General features: G+C 44.0%; 1 protein-coding gene across 7 annotated transcripts in view; it reads left to right on the forward strand.

Moving 5' to 3' along the window:
- The window catches only part of DNMT3B (DNA methyltransferase 3 beta), a 543,013-nt gene that overhangs the window by 129,537 nt on the left and 394,147 nt on the right, over positions 1 to 19,329 (forward strand). The window lies entirely within an intron of this gene.

Genomic DNA, 19,329 nt, shown 5'->3' on the forward strand with positions numbered 1-19,329 from the left:
TGCATGTGTGTGGATTTGCATGATCTCAACTATTGTATATGAGTAGATTGGAAGCCGTTGCCAAATGTGAACAAGATATTGAGCACGCTTGAAGTGAGTACACTGTTTTTTACTTAGAGACTTATCAAGGACATACTACCAGATAGCACTTCATTCCGACAGCAGACATTTGACATCCTTCTTCACACCAAATGTTGCATTTAGGTATTGCAGAACGCCGTTTGGGTTGGTGTCAGCGTCAACTGTATTTCTGCGAGTGACGGAAAGCACTATGTTGAAAATGTGCAGAGTAGTATTATTCCAAGATGACATTTTGATTTGTGGGAAGGCTAAGGTGTTGAGGAGGTTGAAGGAATATGGTTTGACCATTAGAATAGACAGGTGCATGTCAGGGTTAATGAAAGTAGAATATTTGGTTCATTGTATTAATGGAACTGGCATAAAATAAAAGCTAGATTGGTTGAAAGCAATCAAATATGCACCGACTCAGGAACAATTGAATCTTTTACGAATTTGGCAGATGTTTTTTCAGTGAAGGGTGAAGAAAAAGCTACCCAAAGTGACAAAATGGTAATTTCGCCTGGAGGAATATTCATTTGGCACAAAATATGTTCTGGGGATCAAGAATGTATGTGCAGACTGACTTTCAAGGCTGCCATTAGATGCCTAGAAAGAAATCAAAGAGGAAGTTAGTTGGTTGTGAATGTAGGACAAGTGTCTTGGGGGACCTTTAGCAAAGAGGAGCTGAAAAATTAAGTGATAAAGAATCCTTAGTTGGCAAATGTGCAGGAACACATAGCAAAACATTGGAAGAACAAATATGCCAACAATACAGAATTAAGCAAATTCGATGTAGTTTGGTCTGAATTATCATTAGTCGATGATTTCATATATTAAAGTGAGAGACTCATGGTTCCTTTATCATTAAAGCAGGGAGTCATGTCATTGTTACGTGAAGGACATGGGAGAATGTCATCCATAAAAAAGAAAGCACATATAGATTTCTGGTGGCCAGGAGTGAATTGAGATTTGGAAAGGTGTTGGTGAATGTGTGAATTACTTACAATTTGATAAGTTATATGTTGTGAGGGAATATGCCATAGTCCCTTTAAAGAACATAATGGTCTGTGGAAATTAAATTGGGTTCAACATCTGTGGGCTGTTTGGGTTAGGAAGTCCAAAGAACAGATATGCAGTAGTGATGATTGATTACCTCTGAACATTTCTGGAAGTGAGGATTGTGAGTGAAGTAAAGACTGACAATGTTGTTTAATTTCTGAATGATCGATTTTCGAGAGACGGGATATCAGAGGAGATAGTTATATCTAATGATCCTAAATTTATTTCATATAAAATGTAAACGTTTTTAAAGGTGAATGGAATTGTACATCACAGAACTGCATATATCATCACAGAGAAAATGGTTTGGTTGAAAGATTCAAGTGCGGCCTGCGTGAGTGTATGCAGAGGGCATTGAGATGTAGTTTAGGCTTGAGACAGGAATTTAACTGAATTGTAAAGAGCATCTTTTCTCATACTGTTGGTCGCAAAAACCCAACCAATAAGTAAATATGCCTTAAAAAATGCTATCTATCTTTTCATAATTGCTGCGCTCCAATGATAGAGGTCAAATGTCAGTCTAAGGGCCTCATTATGATTTTGGTGGTCCTAAAAGTGGGCTGCCACAGCTGCTGGGAGGACGCCCCCCCAAGCGAATTACAGTGTTTCCGCTAGGCTGATCGGCAGGAACATATAATATGCGTTCCCGCCAGGCTGACTGGTGGGAACAGTGGTACTGTATTGGCCTCAGCTCCTTTAAGGGAGCTGAGGTCAATATCGTAGCACTCCTGCACCATTGAAATGTGCACTGTCTGCGGCGTAGACAGTGAACATTTCGACGGTGCTGGGCAGGTGGGCCTCCGGCACTGGCCATCCGCCAGCCTTTTCATGGCGGGGTCCCAGCCATGAATAGCCTGGCGGAGAGTGGGGTTGTAGTCAACCAGGTGATGCTGAGTTCAGCACTGTGTGGCTGGTTACAACTCCGACCGCCGTCACCCCGTCGCGGACAATGTTTCTGGCGGGAACGGCGGGCTTGTAATGTGGCGTTCGGACCGCCCCATTCTCGGCGGTCCGACCGTCACCGCAAGGCTAGCATTCATTGGACCACCAACCTCGTAACCAGGCCCTAAGTCTTCTGACCAATTGCTGCATATGTTTTTTGACCTGGGATCAGTGATAACAAACTCCTCTCACTTTGCAGTGAGAGAAGGAAAAGTAAAGTGAATTATGTTTCAATCTTGTTGGGGTACAGGGAGTGTGAAAGGAAAGGCTGTCATTTGTTTGTAACACACAACAAAATGTAAATAGTTGTAAATGAGAACTGTACACATTCGGCAGTTAGAAAAAAGAAAATCACATTGTTTTATGTAATTCGGAAGTGTGATGGAAATAAAAAGTTTAATACGATCCAAACAAATCAAGACACCACTTTGTGTTGCACATATAAGTATTCATTTAAACCTGTCTTGTACACATTATCATTTGTGTGCAATATAATTTTATGACTACCACTGCAATGTCTGTGCAAATTTAGTAGCCATTTCAGTTGACACAGTGCTGACTGTTAACGACAGTGTACTACCACACAATGCTTTAGTTACATTCAAAAATCAACCGCCTCGTACACAATAAAGCTAGGTGGGTCTCGAAAGTTTGTCATTCTTAAAATTGGGCTTTGATTCTACAAAGTTTGGGAAACACTGCTACAGAGCTGTAGATTTACTTCACATTCAACCACGAGTAAACCTCTATTAGTTTTGATTTAAGGAAGAGTATCTGTAACTGTCCAAATTGAATGAAAATATATGAAAGACAAATCAGTAGTGAGGAGAAGGATTCTGAGGAATGTGAAGGTGATATAAGAAACTTACAATAGGCGAAAAAATGTTAATGAGTACCAAACATATATTTAGGAAAGGTGATTTAATCCCTGTCAAAGTGGATATAGCAACTAAGAAGGCCAATCTAAGTTTTTTAAACTAAGGATAATTTATCATAGGTGTGGGAATACTGTTCTGTTGTACAACAATATAAAGTGGAAAGTCAGAAGAGTAGCTTGTTGTGAATGGAGTCAAGTTGTTGAAGAGATTAAAAAAGTTAATTCTGAAACTTGGTGTGAGGCGACAATCTAATATGATTATAGCATATAATAGTATTTAGTTATGACTATTCTCAAATGTTTATATGTATTAAAAATGTTATTACATAATCTTTAATAAGTTAAAATTCTGTTTGGTATTATTGGAGGGAGATGTGTTGAGTTCTAGTAAAGGAACTTGAAGAGTCATTGCAGCAGTGATGGAATGTTGTGAGGAGGAGAATCAGAATGTAATGCTATGAAGAGGAAGGGAGTTCGAGCTGGACTGTGACCCGACCTTTTCAGGGTCTTCTATTATTATAATTAAATAGGAAGTTCATTAAAAAGAGCATCTGGATTCCTCATTAATATTGAGCGCACTAATACCAACAATTGTTCGCGCTCTGTGTCTGATGGTGCAAAAAGAGAAAAGGCAAGAAGCATATGTCACTGCTCATGGGTAGTGCTTATATGAGGACCCGCTCTGTCAGGCGCACTGCTATGAAGAAAGTTTTCTTGATCCAGTCTGGTATCTGGGGAATATTGGAAGGCGAGTAGTCTGTGATTAGATAGAGTATCCTCTGGAAGATCGTAACATGTCCTTTACTTATCACTGCATAAATGGTCGACCCCTGCACTACTCTCCATCCGTATTGGTGGCGTTGTAATGTGATTTGCAGATGGTAAGTTGCACAGCTGATGTGCGCCTTATTTTTTGGCCTTATTGAGGGGAGACATATTAGCTTTGCCAACGCCTTTCTTTCCTACAGACGGCAGGTAAACAATATTGTATGCTTAATAAGATCCATTCTGATCTATTGATAATGCTTCTTTCGCTCATTTTTTTGTGTTCTTTTGCTTAAGTAATTGTGCAAAGTTCATACATCATGCGTAGTAGCGAGTCCTTAATTGATCTTGAAGCTATATTGCTGCAGTGTGACATTTATTGTGCCTATTAAAAAGTTTCACAGTAGTGGCAGGGTGGAAACTCGACACGTGGGTAACCCCTGGCCAGCACTGTGCTATTACAAGTTATTACCATGAATAGGAATTAATCATGTGCACTCACTTTATTCGGTGCAAACCTGCATGTTATTCAGGTTAACGTTTGTGTTTTTCATCTGATCTAAGCAGGTGGGAGATTGACTGATGCGGGGCAGGGGGAGCTAGGGTATTGGGTACAAGGTAGGAAGTGCGCTGGCAAGGGTGAACTCTGGATGCTCCTCCGAGTGGCCGTGGTGGACTCCTCTAGCGTGCTGTTCCTCATGTGATGTATACTAACCAGATTTTCTGGCTGGGGAAATCAGACCCAGCGTTTCTATTCTGGAAATTCCAGGTGTGGAGTCAGTTGTGACCTGGCAGAGTGGTATCACACCTAAGGATGCCGCTCCAAACAACTTGGCTCTTTGTCTTATAACTAATTTTCCTTTAAATAGTGCACCATTCTTTTTAGAACTTGCGGTTATTGTAAATATAAAAATCAACATGTATAAGTTGTTCCTATGCCTCGTCGTATTTTGTACCCTGTTTGGCTGCTTTTCAAAAATTGATGTGCACTGGTTAGTGTCTTTTCCCAGTACTTGAGTATACTTCACACACTGCAAGCAGAAAGCATTATTAGGAGATAGGAAATTTGAGGGATTTGTCAATTACATTTTTATTTATTCATTTTTCTAACCCTAAGTTAGCATATTTCATCTGCACGTCTCCTATCACAACTCACACCTTTATGAAACCTGGACAATCCTGTACACTCTGCAGCACCTTTCCCCTGGCTTATTCTGAGGTAACATAGATTTGAGGACTGCCTTGACTGATGTTTGTGAATCACCACAGACCGTTCAGACAGAGCGGAGTTAACCACATTTTCATAAAGGCTTGTCGACCTCTGCTCTGACTTTGACCTTTTGTAAACTAAGATATTAACTGCATGTGCATAATCTGTGCATCCGCATATTCGTGTGCATCTGTTTGACATTTAGCGAGTCCAGCGTAAACTATTAATCCATAAATTACAACTTTTCCATTCTTACACCTCGAACAATTCTTTATGAACTAACAAATTGCTTTATTGATTGAGGTATGTCCATGGGTGTTTCCGATCAGTCCGGAATGCTTAGAACAGTTATAGCAAACCTTTTTAGTTTCGATGCATATCACTGGAAATTATGATTCTTGGCAGTCATGGGTGATTCCTAACAGTCGGGTATTTTTAGTGCAGTTATAGAAACCCTTTTTTGTTTAATATGCTTGTCAGGAAATTGTGATTCTTATGGGCTGAAAGAAGGCACTGTTGGCTCTGAATTACTATAACCCGAAGATAGTGTAAACACACAAGAAAGACTAAACGTGTAAGAAAATGACAAAAAGTGGAAAGAAAATAGCATTGGCAAATTAAAATGTTGACCAACCAGCCCTGGCACTGAAATACACTACTTTTAAGCGGATCTGTACACGAGATTAGGCAAAATGTCATTATTCACAGTACAAGAGAGCAAGAGAGCCAATGTCTGAAGCAGGCTAACACATTGTTGGTGCTTCATACTTTGGTGGCTAGATGCAAAATGTGACTTGCAGTTGAACATACCTATAGTTCTGTGTTTGCAAATATGTTTTTTTTGTGATTATTCTTTTTTTTTTATTACACAAGTCTGGTGTGAATGTGAATGCTGTCTCTAGGCAAGCATGAAAAAGAGCTGCTCAAAGAATGCTCTTAGGTAGAGAACATGCGAGCAAGCGTGAAAGAGTTTAAGGACATTAAAGAGTAACATCCTTTCATCGTGTACAAATTCGAATAATTTTCCAGCATGTTGCAAAGCTCTTAGTAGGTTATGAATTTAATTAGTCTTTCTAACAGGTTTCGGAGCATTTTGTGTGCATTTCAGAGCTAGCATCGTGGTAGGAGCTGAGATCATTCTTGTCTCAAACGTTGTCATCTTATTTTGATTATTCATGAGTCTCTCATATATTTCTGCTTTTGTCTCAGAGATTGGGAGGTTATTAAATGCATAAAATCAACAAAAACCTAGGGAATTGTTCGGAAGTCAGGGTCTTGCTTGGAAAAGGTTACTATTTTCCCATTAACTCAGAATTTGTCTTTCGGTAAAGAACTGAACATGTCTTCGGAAAACATACTTTTTGTGTAGCCCCGGTCACATTGAGGCTTATTTAGATTTTTCAATTAGAGAGGCTTACTCTAGAAAGTAAGTAACTAGTATGTACATTTCTTTTTGTTGATACAAGTGATTTGACTGACGACCGATTTGGTGGCAGGTTTGTGTATGCAAACCTCTAACTAGCCACTGCCATCAATTACATTTAAATGACAAATTCCCAAATGTGGCAGAGTGTGTCCAGCTGCCCACAGTTTCTCTGACATCTCTTCTCCACTGATGTTGTAATGGCATTCGTTAACATGCATGGGAGATTATGAATGCAGGCGTTTCCAGAGCACTGAGTCAATAAAAAGAGACAGAAATATTCTCAATAATGACGTATCAATAATCATCAAAAATCTTTTAATTCACCTAATCCAGCATAAGCAAATGCCTCTGGCCTCCAATAATGGATAAAACATCTTTCATAGGTCATCAATATTAAACATTGTTGCCTCATAGCTCTGCGGATTGACAATTTAAATGCATTTTAGTAATTCAGGGTTCTCTTGATTTAGTGAGTGCTACAACTTCATGCAAGTAAACTCTATCAGAGTTAAACTTCCCCAAATAGTCCCGTCTCACATAAATGCTACGGCTTTGATCCTTGGTTTGGCCATTGAAAACAATGTGCAATATCAATTACAGATGCTAAAAGCAGTCGCTCCGATGTCACTTAGCGGGAGCAGTGGAATAGGTTGGCATTCATTTCCTGCTATTTCAAATTTTCCACTGCATGTGTAGCACAGTGAGTACAAAGATGGATGTGATAATCCATTCAAAAACAGTGTTCTCCAGGTGAATTCTGCTAATATTGGTGGTTAAAGCAATATAATATTATAATTTCCACAACGAGAAAACCATAATCTCCCTGATCCTCTGTTAGTATCAAAGTCTTCTTTTAAGTATTTTGGGCCAGATGTATCAACCATTTATGCATTTGCAAACGGTGCGAATGGCCGTTTGCGAATGCAAAAATGCCTTTCAGTATTTATGAAAGGCATTCGCAGCGCAATTTTAAGGCATCGCTAAAATAGCGATTCCTTAAAATTGCGACCTCATTTAGAGAATCGCAAATTTCGATTCTCTAAATAAGAAATCACAAATAAGGAATCCTTATTTGCGATTTCTAAACCACATGTAACAAGCAATTCCTTAATGCGAATTGGGCATTAAGGAATCACTATTACCACCAAGTTGTTCTTGGTGGTAACCCATGTGCAAATTTAAAAAAAATGCATTAAAAATGCATTTTTTAAAATTGGCATGTTACATGTCTTTTAAAAAAATATTGGGGTGCAGCAGAGGGGGCCTTAGGCCCCCAGCATCCTGGGGTTTGCATTTCCCAAAATTGTGAACTCCAGTTAGGAATTCGCAATTTGGGAAATGCAAAAAATTTGCAAATATGGGCCTACAGGCCCATAGGTGCAAATGGGGCCGGTATCGCAATTTGTGATTCGGTAATAGCATTTGAGATTTTTAAGAAATCGCTATTACCGATTCGCAAATATGATACATACCATTTTGCAACTCAGAAATAGCGATTTCTTAAAAATCGCTATTACCGAATCGCAAAAGTGTTTTTTGATACATCTGGCCCCAAGTTTGTTCCCAACAAATTACTGTTAGCTTTAATATAACTCAAGAATATTGTGGTAAGGATTACATCTAGAGCATTCTGAACATCTGATTGATATTCTATTTATTGTTGTTCTGTTGTAACTTCAGGAATTAGCAAAGGGTCCTCTCATAGCTTTTTTGAGAGTTGGGAATAGAGGTGGCGGGCTAATTTCATGAATTGGTCATGTTTAAAATTAAAAGCATTCAAATGTTCATTTACTCTCTGAAATAGCGATGAACCATCGCCCTAGTTCTTCTTGTAATTGTCATGAATTTTTCTAAATGGTCCCTATAGCTGGAAAATATAGTATCTGATAGAGACTTCTAGTTGCAGATTACTTACCTTAGAATTTTCCCCCAGGCATCAGACTGGATCCAGAGATTTTTCTTCGAGCAATACCCTTGTGCATCGGTAGGTGGTGTCGGTCGACTTCGTAGGCGTTGTGGTCACCGTGATGACATCGGGAGTAGTATATAGACGCCGCCCTCGCACAGTGACGTCAGTTCTTTTCTTTCCGCACCATGCGCTGATCCAGAGAAGAGCTACCCTGGCTATTTTTTGGCCAAATTCGAGTTTTTTCTGTGCGACTTTGGTGCGTCGAGGATGTCCCCGAAGACCGGGTTCAAGCCATGCAAGGACTGTCATGGGCCGATGTCGGTGACGGATCCTCATCGGGTTTGTCTGTGGTGTCTCACGCAACCATGACCCGAAGTCGTGCGGCGAGTGCCGGGCCATGCACCCGAAGGCTTTGAGGGAGTGGTCCCTAAAGCTAATGGTGGCCCGGCACTTGATTCCCCGTGGGTCTCAGTCTTGTTCGAGAGGAAGGTCTCGAGATCGGTCGCGGGGTCATCACCACTCGTCTTCTTCTAAATCCTCAGGTCAAGATAAGAAGAAAAAGTCAAAGAAGTCCCATCGCTCTCCGACTTCGCCTCATTGCTTGGCCGACACAACGCGGGAAGAGCGTCCACGGACTAGGCCTCCATCCTGGGAGCCTGCGTCTGGGTCGGCTCTGCGCTTCCCCGAGTTTCCCGGAGCTGGAGCGACCCCCGCCCAGCTTAAAGAGTTTTATGAGCCCGTGCCTCTCATATTTGGGCGGTCTGACCCCGATACAGCACCGAGGTCACCTCCGGATCCATGCGCGGATCTGCACCGGCGGCGGTTGCACCCTTGAGACCTTCCCTGGCGCCGGGTCGAATATCGACGCTCCCAACGTCGGTGGTGCCCACTATTGACGGTGACCCGATTCTTATCCCCGACGACTCGGAGTCTGAGTGGCATCAGCCGATGCAGTCTTCGGCTTCGATGGGGCTTATTCACCCCAGGTCAGATTCGGACCCTTTTTCTTATGGGTACGAAGATGGGGAGGAATTGGAGGGGTCCCTGGACCCCTATGAATACCAGGATGACCCTGCTATGGATTGGGCTCAGGAATTGGGCAAAGCCAGTGGTCTGGATACTTCTCCTGACACTGGCATGCTGTCTCCTCCTACCGTGGCTACGGCGGAGGGAACAACTTATGGAATGGTGGTCAGTAGGGCAGCTGAGGTCCTTGGTCTCGAGCTTCCCACTGTTGAGGTGAGGTCTAATCTCCTGACGGAGGTGCTTCAGCCCGGGGCTTCTACTTCAGAACCCATTTTGCCTTTTAATGAAGCCCTAACCGATGTCCTTTTGGGTACATGGTACAAACCCAACACAGGGGCTCCTGTGAATAGGACTGTCGCACGCCGCCATCAGCCTGCTCCGAACGACCCTAAATTCCTGTCCCAACACCCCACGCCTGAGAGTCTTGTTATCTAGGCTTCCTCTTCTTCAGGCGCATTCCCTTCCGCACCCTGGATAGGGAATCCAAAAGGCTGGAACAGTTTGGCAAGAAGTTGTTTTCTTCCTCCAGTCTCGCGCAGTGGTCTGTGAACACCGCATGCCTTTTGAGCTGCTATATCCACTCTTTGTGGGATACCGTTGCGCAAGTCCTGCTGCAGATACCAGAGGAGGCCTGTGCTATCGTCTCCCAAGCTGTGAACGATGGGAGAGATGCAGCAAAGTTCACAATCCGTTGTGGGCTGGACACAACCGCCTCTCTGGGCAGATCAGTTGCTACGACGGTGGCCTCACGACGCCACGCCTAGTTATGATACTTCTGGGTTTTCGGGGGATGTCCAACAGTCATTCATGGACAAGCCCTTTGGTGGCTCCTGTCTCTTCGGAGACACAGCGGATTTGGCCTTGGAGAGATTCAAGGATTCCCGGGCTTCGACTCGGTCTCTCGGTCTTTCCTCTGCCCCTCGCACACCACAGTCTGCTTTTCGCCCCTTTCGTGGCCACGGAAGGGGCTCCCTGTTGCGTCCTCCACACAGCCACCGTGCCTCGCACGCTGGTCAGCCTATGCGTGGCCGAAGACGAGGAATCCCACGTAGCCGAGGGACAGGGACCCAGAGCTCTGTCCAGTCCACCTCTGCCCCTGCTGCAGCCTCCAAACCCTCCTAATCCGTCCCCTTACTCCCATCCAGTTGGTGGCAGGATTCGCATCACCTGCCCCACTGGGAACATATCACCACGGACAGGTGGGTTTTGCAGATTGTTAGAAAGGGCTACTCCCTCCCTTTCGAATCTGCTCCACCACCCATGCCACCATCCTTCATGTCACCTTCCAGAGGAACATTTGGTGCTTCTCCGCCAGGAAGTCGCAGCTTTCTTGGCCAAGGGAGCTATAGAAAAGGTCCCTGTGCTAGAAGTAGGTCATGGTTGTTATTCCTGCTACTTTCTGATACCAAAGAAGGACAAGGGCTTACGTCCTATCCTAGACCTTCGGGACCTAAACTACTTCCTCAAGAAGGAGAAATTAAAAATGCTCACCCTGGCTCAGGTTCTGTCTACCTTGGACCCAGGAGACTGGATGATAGCATTGGACTTGCAGGACACTTATTTCCACATCCCCATCCTGCCTGCCCACAGACGTTACCTACGATTCGTGGTAGGTCACGAGCACTTTCAGTTTACTGTGCTCCCCTTCGGCCTTACCAGCATCCCTCGGTTGTTCACGAAAGTGATGGCGGTGGTTGCAGCTCATCTGCGCAGGTTAGGGGTTTCAGTCTTCCCCTACCTTGACGACTGGCTGTTGAAGGTGTACTCGCCCCAGAAAATAGTTTCCCACCTTAAGACTACGGCAAACCTCCTGCACACACTGGGGTTCACTATAAACGTGCTGAAGTCACACCTGACCCCCTCTCAGTCGCTCCCTTTCATCGGAGTGGTTTTGGACACAGTGCAGTTTCGGGCTTCTCCTTCCGAAAAACGAGTCCAAGATATTCAGGCTATGAGTCCGATCTTTCGGCCTCGGTCTTGAGTTTCGGTGAGACTTACTCTGAGGCTGCTGGGCCTCATGGCCTCCTGCATCCTGCTAGTAACACATGCCAGATGGCATATGCAGGCTCTGCAGTGGGTCCTGAAGTTCCAGTGGACGCAGCATCAGGGGAATCTCTCCGACCTGGTCCAGATCTTGGAGGGGACTGTGAAAGACCTGCAGTGGTGGCTTTCGAATTCGCATTGGGTCCACAGCAGATTCCTCTCCCTTCCCCAAACAGATCTCTCTATAGTGACAGATGTGTCACTTCTGGTTTGGGGTGGCCACATGGGAGAGGCGGAGATCAGAGGTCTCTGGTCTCCAGCGGAGTCGGGGCTCCATATCAATCTGCTGGAGCTCCGGGCGATCATGCTTGTGTTGAAAGCATTCCTTCCCTCTCTCAAAGGGAAAGTGGTGCAGGTGTTCACGTACAATACTACTGCCATGTAGAATTGTAACAAACTGGGTGGAGTAGGGTCCTGGACCCTTTGTCAGGAGGCACTACACCTCTGGACATGGCTGGAACATCAGGGCATTACCCTGATGGTTCAACATCTGGCGGGTTCCCTCAACGCCAGAGCGGACGAACTCAGCCGTCGATGCACAGCCGATAACCAATGGCGTCTCCATCCAGAGGTGGCACAAGGTCTTTTTCAGCAGTGGGGAGAGCCTTGGTTAGATCTGTTCGCCTCTGCAGAGAACGCGCAATGTCAGCTGTTCTCCGCGTTGGAATTTCCAAGGCGGCACTCGCTCTGGGACACTTTTCGTCTCGAGTGGCACTCCGGCCTCCTCTCCGTCTTTTGGCCTATACCTCTTCTGCCCAGGGTTCTCAAGAAAATCAGGAACGACCGGGCCCAAGTCATCTTGGTGGCTTCGGACTGGGCACGGAGAGTATGATATCCAGAGCTCTTGAGCATGTTCATCAATCCTCCACTCATACTGCCTTTTCAGGCGGATCTTCTGTCGCAGCAACAAGGGACGGTTCTTCACCCGAACCTGTCCAACCTCCGCCTTCATGCGTGGAGATTGAGCGGCAACAGTTGGCGGCTTTTGCCCTTCCACCCGAAGTCTGCAATGTTATCTTGGCAGCCAGGCGTCCATCAACTAAAACTGCATACGCCTGTCGTTGGAATAAATTTGGGGCATGGTGTACCAACAAATCTGTTGATCCCCTTTCTGCCCCTCTATCCGAGGTTCTTCTGTTCATGTTTTCTTTAGCCCAGTTGGGCTCTGCTTTGGGCGCCCTAAAAGGGTATTTATTTGCCATTTCGGCCTTTCTTAGGCTACCTAATCAGCCCTCACTCTTTAAATCTCCTATTGTGAGTAGATTCCTAGAAGGGCCTACCCATTTATTTCCTCCCACTCCATTTATCATGCCTCAGTGGGAACTTAATCTTGTACTTACTTATTTGATGTGTACTCCCTTTGAGCCAATGCATAATTGTCCCTTGCGGCTCCTCACCTTCAAAACTGTCTTTCTGGTCATTATCACATCTGCTCGCAGGGTGAGTGAGCTGCAGGCCCTTTCCTCAAAGCCTCCATACTTGTCTTTGCACCCTGACAAAGTTGTGTTGTGCATTAGGGCTTCCTTCCTTCCTAAAGTGGTTACACCCTTTCATGTAGGCCAGTCCATCACTTTGCCTACTTTCTACACACACCCACATCCTTCCCACGAGGAGAGACTCCACTGTCTGTACTTAAAAAGAACATTGGCATTCTACCTCAATCGTACTTAAGATTTCCTGGTGGACAATCAACTCTTCGTTGGGTATGTGGGTGCGAAAAAAGGGAAGGCGGTGCAAAAACGTACCATCTCTCGATGGGTGCGTCTTTGCATCAAAATGTATTACGCTTTGGCCAAGAAGCAACCTCTTGAAGCCTTGTGTGCTCATTCCACCAGATCAACTGCTGCTTCCACTGCGTTAGCATGCAGAGTTCCTGTCCTGGATATCTGCCAGGGGGCTGCTTGTCTCTGCACACGTTTTCTAAGTACTACTGCCTGGACAATCAGGACTGTCTAGACAGCTATTTATGTTGTTCAGTCCTACAGGACTGTCTGGTATGATCTTGGTTTGCAGCCCACCACTGAGGATGGCATTGCTTGGGTATCTATTATAAGGTAAGGAATCTGCAACTAGAAGTCTCTATCAGATGTACAAGTTACTTACCTTCGGTAACAAAATATCTGGTAGAGACATATTCTAGTTGCAGATTCCTTACCGCCCACCCATCCTCCCCGCTTGCAAACTGATTTCTAGGGACAGGGATTCCCCCTTTCAGGTCCTTAGCTCTGGCGCACCAATCTCAGGGTTCTTAGCGGCTCTGGCGTGGAAAGTCGTTAAAAGAAACTGACATCACAGCGCAAGGAGGCGGCTTCTATATACTACTCACAACGTCAGTACTGGCGACCACGACGCCTAAGACACCTAAGACGCCCGCGGAGTCACCCGACGCTACCTACCGACGCACAAGGGTATTGCTTGAAGAAAAATCTCTGGATCCAATCTGACGCCTGGGGGGAAATTCTAAGATAAGGAATCTGCAACTAGACTATGTCTCTACCAGATATTTTGGTACCGAAGGTAAGTAACTCGTACTTCAGTTGATGTCTCTAAGTTTAAATGGTTATTCTGAGTGATTGATACACATCACACATTGTCTGCAGAAGTAGATTTTACAAGAGCAAAGAACAAATTAATAAATAAGCAACAATGTGTACCACCTATGCTTCAGTGAAAATGAAAGAATGCTGTCCCATTGACAATTATTGAGGCGGCTGAACTCTCTTGTTGAACTTTGTCCTACTGTCTAACCTGGGGGTTTTCAGAACCGAGTTTTCTCTGAATAGGAAGGGCTGTTTTATGCTGATGGACTCAATTTGCCCTTGAATCCGAATATTGGAGATACAGGGGGTCATTCCGACCCTGGCGGACGGAAGCACCGCCAACAGGCTGGCGGTGCTTCCAGGGCTATTCTGACCGCGGCGGTAAAGCCGCGGTCAGAAAAGGGGAACCAGTGGTTTCCCGCCGGTTTTCCCCTGGCCCAGGGAATCCTCCATGGGGATTCCGACCCCCTTCCCGCCACCCTGTTTCTGGCGGTTCTTACCGCCAGGAACAGGATGGTGGGAACGGGTGTCGTGGGGCCCCTGCACTGCCCATGCCACTGGCATGGGCAGTGCAGGGGCCCCCTAACAGGGCCCCATGAAGATTTTCACTGTCTGCATTGCAGACAGTGAAAATCGCGACGGGTGCAACTGCACACGTCGCACCCCTGCAACTCCGCCGGCTCCATTCGGAGCTGGCTTCCTTGTTGCAGGGCCTTTCCCGCTGGGCCGGCAGGCGCTCTTTTGGCAGTCGCTCGCCGGCCCAGCGGGAAAGCCAGAATGGCCGCCGCGGTCTTTTGACCGCGGAGCGGCCATATGGCGGTAACCGCATGGCGGGCGGCGACCGCCGCCCGCCGCGGTCAGAATGACCGCCATAATGTCCTCCCCTGTCATGTCATGTGAATCACTTTCTAGTTTGTTCTGCTCCTCAAATGGTGTTAAGGAAATTCCAGGTTGGCTCAGTATTTGTTTTATGAAGATGTTCAGTGGGCAGAGAGCTGTCTCTTTTGATAAGAATTCTGCTTTTCTTTGTTTAATTTACCACCTAGGATGTATGGTAAGCTATATGTAGAATTATTTTTGGCCTGAATTCTAACTCATTTTCTTTTGTCTGGACCACAGTCGAAGGATTTGCTTTTAGTACTTGAATACAGTCTAATTCGGGGTTGCGGATATTTTTATGTTGTTCAGGAAACTGTGCCTGATAATATTAGCCAGAAGTCATAATAACATCAAAGGCTTTGACTTTTTGCCTACGTGAGTGGCGTGTTTTTATGGTCTAAAGTGTAAAGGAATTAAATAATGGGTATATCTGTATTAGTTCCAGAGAAGAGGTTATTTCTGATAATCAGTGAGCAAGGTTATACTTTTCGGGAGAGTGCTGTATTTCCTAGATGAGTCTGTATATAACCTTGACAAGCTTTACATTTAGACACTGGTTTCTCTTTTACCTGGCCTTCAAGTTGAAGGGCAGAAGCAGCATCTGCCCTATCAAACAAGTTGTATTTCAAAATAACAAAACATTACCTCTCTTTTCTCAGAATTGTTTTTCTGATAGGATGTTAGTTGTCTGTCTGTGCCTCATGTCAGGTGTATTTCCTTTTCTTGTGAAAGAACTTGTAGTCTACACTGGCAGAAATTACCAGGTATTTCAAGGGTACGTGCACCAAGGGAGACCTTGAGTCAGATCACCTTCTGATTACCTTTCGGGTTTGGTGATGTTTGAGTCGCCTACTTTTGAGACTTTTCAACCGGCCCTAAAGAGGAACACTCGGATCTCTGTCAACAACTAAAAATAACACACAGATAAGAGCTAATCTACTGACAGACTCAATGGCAACTGAAACATAACGTTTTACAAAATAGTGGCTGCAGATTGGGTAATGGGGCAAAGGTCTCACACCAGTTTAATGCAGTTGATCCTACCTTTGTTCACTCGAGTTAATGGAACTGCTTCCTCTAAGTTCTTCATTAGTACAACGTGATTTCTCACATGAGCGCATACGACACAGGAAGGTGGAGGCAACCGGTTGTATGTGCAGTAATGAACATTGCTCTAAAAACTGGTGAGACAGAAATAAAGTTAATTTAATCATTGTCACTTGTATCCACAGTCCCACTAAATGTGAGAAAGATAATTTAACTAGATGTGACGTGTGAATAAACTAAAGCCCACGAAAGGTACTCAGAACACTTTATGATGCAGTGCATATTCATAGACTTACTAATGAGTGCATTCCTTGCAATACCAAGGACTTATTCTAGCCGTTTGGCGAACACATTAAGGTGCAGTTTAATCTGACTTCAGTATGGTTAGACCCCATTTTTAATGTACAGAAAGGATACAAATGAGGAAACAGAATTCACTAGAGTACTTGGCATTGATGCAGATTCATTCAGGTATTTCTAACCATCATGGTTGCTCTTTTTGAGTGAGACCTCAAAATGGTCGAAGTATGCCCTGGTGTTCTCTGTGCTGCCCAGGATCTCTCAGTGCAATGTGGATTTGGGGTATTTGGGATTTTTTCATCAGTGGCCTGAAGCTTGCTGCCTTGCCACTAGTCCCATTACAGAAACTTGAAAAGTTTTCCATGAATGTTCCACCTGTAGGGGTTAAATGTTCCAAGTAGGCAGGAAGCAGTTGCTGGACAGGCTAGTTGGCTTCACAGTTCTATGGTGTCTTGAATTAATGTAGTATATTCTGGACTCTTTTCATTTGAATTTCATTGCTACACCATTTAATAGTTTTCAGTTAGCATGAAAAGAGACTAGGCAAGTTCCTTTCCTTTAGACACCCCTCCCACCCTTTATCCGACCTTGTAGTATTCATTTATGGTGGATCCATTATATGGAATCAACAAGCCTTGGACGTAGCTCTTTCCATATTTTTATCAAGAGAGATGATTTCGTAAGCGCTATATAAATACTATTACAATACAATACAGTACAATTTCGAATTACTTTGAAAGGCTATCACTTTCAGCACCTCCAAGAATTCTTTTTGAGGTTTTCTTTGTCTGATTTCCAGTGGCACAGTCATGCACAGGCCTGTTATGCTCACAAAAGCCCTACACATTATTTGTACATCGTTTGTGTACTTAAACCACGTTGAAAAGCCACACATCATAACCCCAGGTACTCACTTAATCTTCTGTGACAACACCTCCTCTGTCTGCATGAAAATGCAAATCCATAAACGTCCACCCTGCTTATTTTCCTAGATAATATGAAGGAAGGAACCAGTTCTCTCATAACCCTTTCAGCGTAGGTGGGACTCGTGAGGAGCCACGCACATCTGTTTTTCAGGTCCTAATAAGGGTTTGTAAAATGTCATACAAATGTGTTTACAGGAATGCGCCTAACACTTGTCTTCTAGCTGTTCAGTACCTCCTCCTACTCTGATTCTTTCATCTTCAGGCCCTTGTCCTTCTACCGCAGACTCTTTGAGTTCACAAGTATCACCCTCTTGCTAAGAAATACAATTATGGGTCTCTGCTCCTTCCTATTATCCATTTCAAGTGTCTTGTTTTATTTGACAGTGCCACATGTCGTGGTTGTTTCTAGTGGCAAATGCACTTTATAGCTGTGCAAAGACTTTCCAGGGTCATTTGTCTTATATGACCAATCATGAATTTCCATTTCATTAATTTGTATTTGTTACGAAAATAGAACAACGTCCTTGCTTCGCATTGCCACCATACGTATCGACCCAAATAAAAGCATCAACGCTGACAGCATTAAAGTAGACCTGTGCAAAATTTCGTTTCATTAAATTTGACAGACATTACATGAAATTACCGAACAATACTTGAAACAAAATTTACAATATCTCGTGTGAAAATAGAACGCAGTATTTCTTAGCAATGCATAATAAAAAGAGATCTAAGTAAAAGTTGCAGGATAAATTTAGCATTTGGTTATGAAAGCCCTGGTAAATTGTGTTCTGTGTGCAAGCAGGTCGCAATTATAAGTGATGGGATATTTATCAAACACAGTATTTTTTTGTATTCAGTAAGTGCATGTTCTTTCTTACTTGATATTAAAAAAGTTACGCAATTTCATAGTGTTCTAAGAAGTTTTATTTCCGTTATTTAATTATGTATTTAGTTGATGCATACAAAATAGTGTTATTACATAGTAAGACATAGGTAGGCTCCAGTAGATAGCCATCGCATGTTTCATCCACCGCAGGAAGAGAGGTGGCTTGCAGAGAGATGGGCTCAGGAACTGTACAAAGAAGTGCTCATAAAGGGAGATGGATCTCAAAATTAGATGATGCAGAGAAGTGGGTCTCGGCAAGTGAGGGAATGTGTAGAGAAGTGGGAGTCCATAAGAGAGAACCTAAGAGATGGAGCTTGTAGCGATATGGGTCGAAGAAGGGGATGGTGCATGCAGCAAATATCCTCAGTTGGAGGTGGTCTGTCAGTCTAGGGTAAGCAGAGAGATGTGTCCCAGCAAGAGATGGTGCAGAGAGACAGGCTCAGTTACAGATAGTCAGGGCCACTGGAATTATGCAGTTGTGTGGCTGCAGCGATTTTCGCATCATTAATTGCCGCATTTGCCACATAATTCATCATCTTCTGCATAATCTGCATATTTTAACAAAAACATTGTTTTGAGCTCAAACAGTTGAAAAGTTACTAAAAATGCAGTGACACGTGTTGTTGCGTGGTGGAAGGCCCTTTTAAAAGGTCCATTGGTCACCTTTCTGTTGCTTATTGTTATCTCTGGTTGTTAAATCAGTACTAATGAAGTGCAGCCAAGGCCTAGCCAGTGTGACCAAGTTTTAAAATGACCCAATAATGAAGTAATACTATTTCAAAATATTCTGCATGTCGCCACATATTTTGTCTTTTCTTGCTGCGTAATTTACTTAATCCTGCCACATAATTTAGCTCTCTTCTGTGGCATAATTCCAGTAGCCCTACAGATAGTATATAGAGATGATGGAACTCACTTTGAAATGCTATAAAGAGAGGTGTTCATGTTGGAAAGTATGCTCAGTAAGATAAGGGTCATGCATAAATGAGTTCAGAAAGATGGTGTAGAGAGACTGCGTTAAGTAAATGGTGCATGCAGAGAGGTGAGGGAGCGAGAAAGGTGAGGCGAAGTAAGAGACATTGATTGGAGTGACGGGAGTTTGGAAACCGATTTCAAAGTTTGCCTCAGGAAAGGGAATGTGTGGTGTGCATGTGCACTGCTGGAGGTATAGAGGCTTACTCAGCTATACATGCCTACCTGCTTAGATGCACATGTCCTGCCCTGCCGTTCTTTTTGTGCTGTCACTTTGTCATATAGGTCAACACTGTTCGAAGTGCTCCATGGTCAATACGAAGTGCAACTCAAGAGTGATCTTGCTGAGGCCGTCCAGTAGTTCTCTTTGCCCTTGTATGTGACATTTATATTTGTAGCTTATTTCATTTTTTGTGCACAGTGCACACCTCTTATAACCTGGAGGGCCTAGGATTTTCATTC

The sequence above is a fragment of the Pleurodeles waltl genome, chromosome 7 (genome assembly GCF_031143425.1).
Source record: "Pleurodeles waltl isolate 20211129_DDA chromosome 7, aPleWal1.hap1.20221129, whole genome shotgun sequence".
NCBI classification, from domain to species: Eukaryota; Metazoa; Chordata; class Amphibia; order Caudata; family Salamandridae; genus Pleurodeles; species Pleurodeles waltl.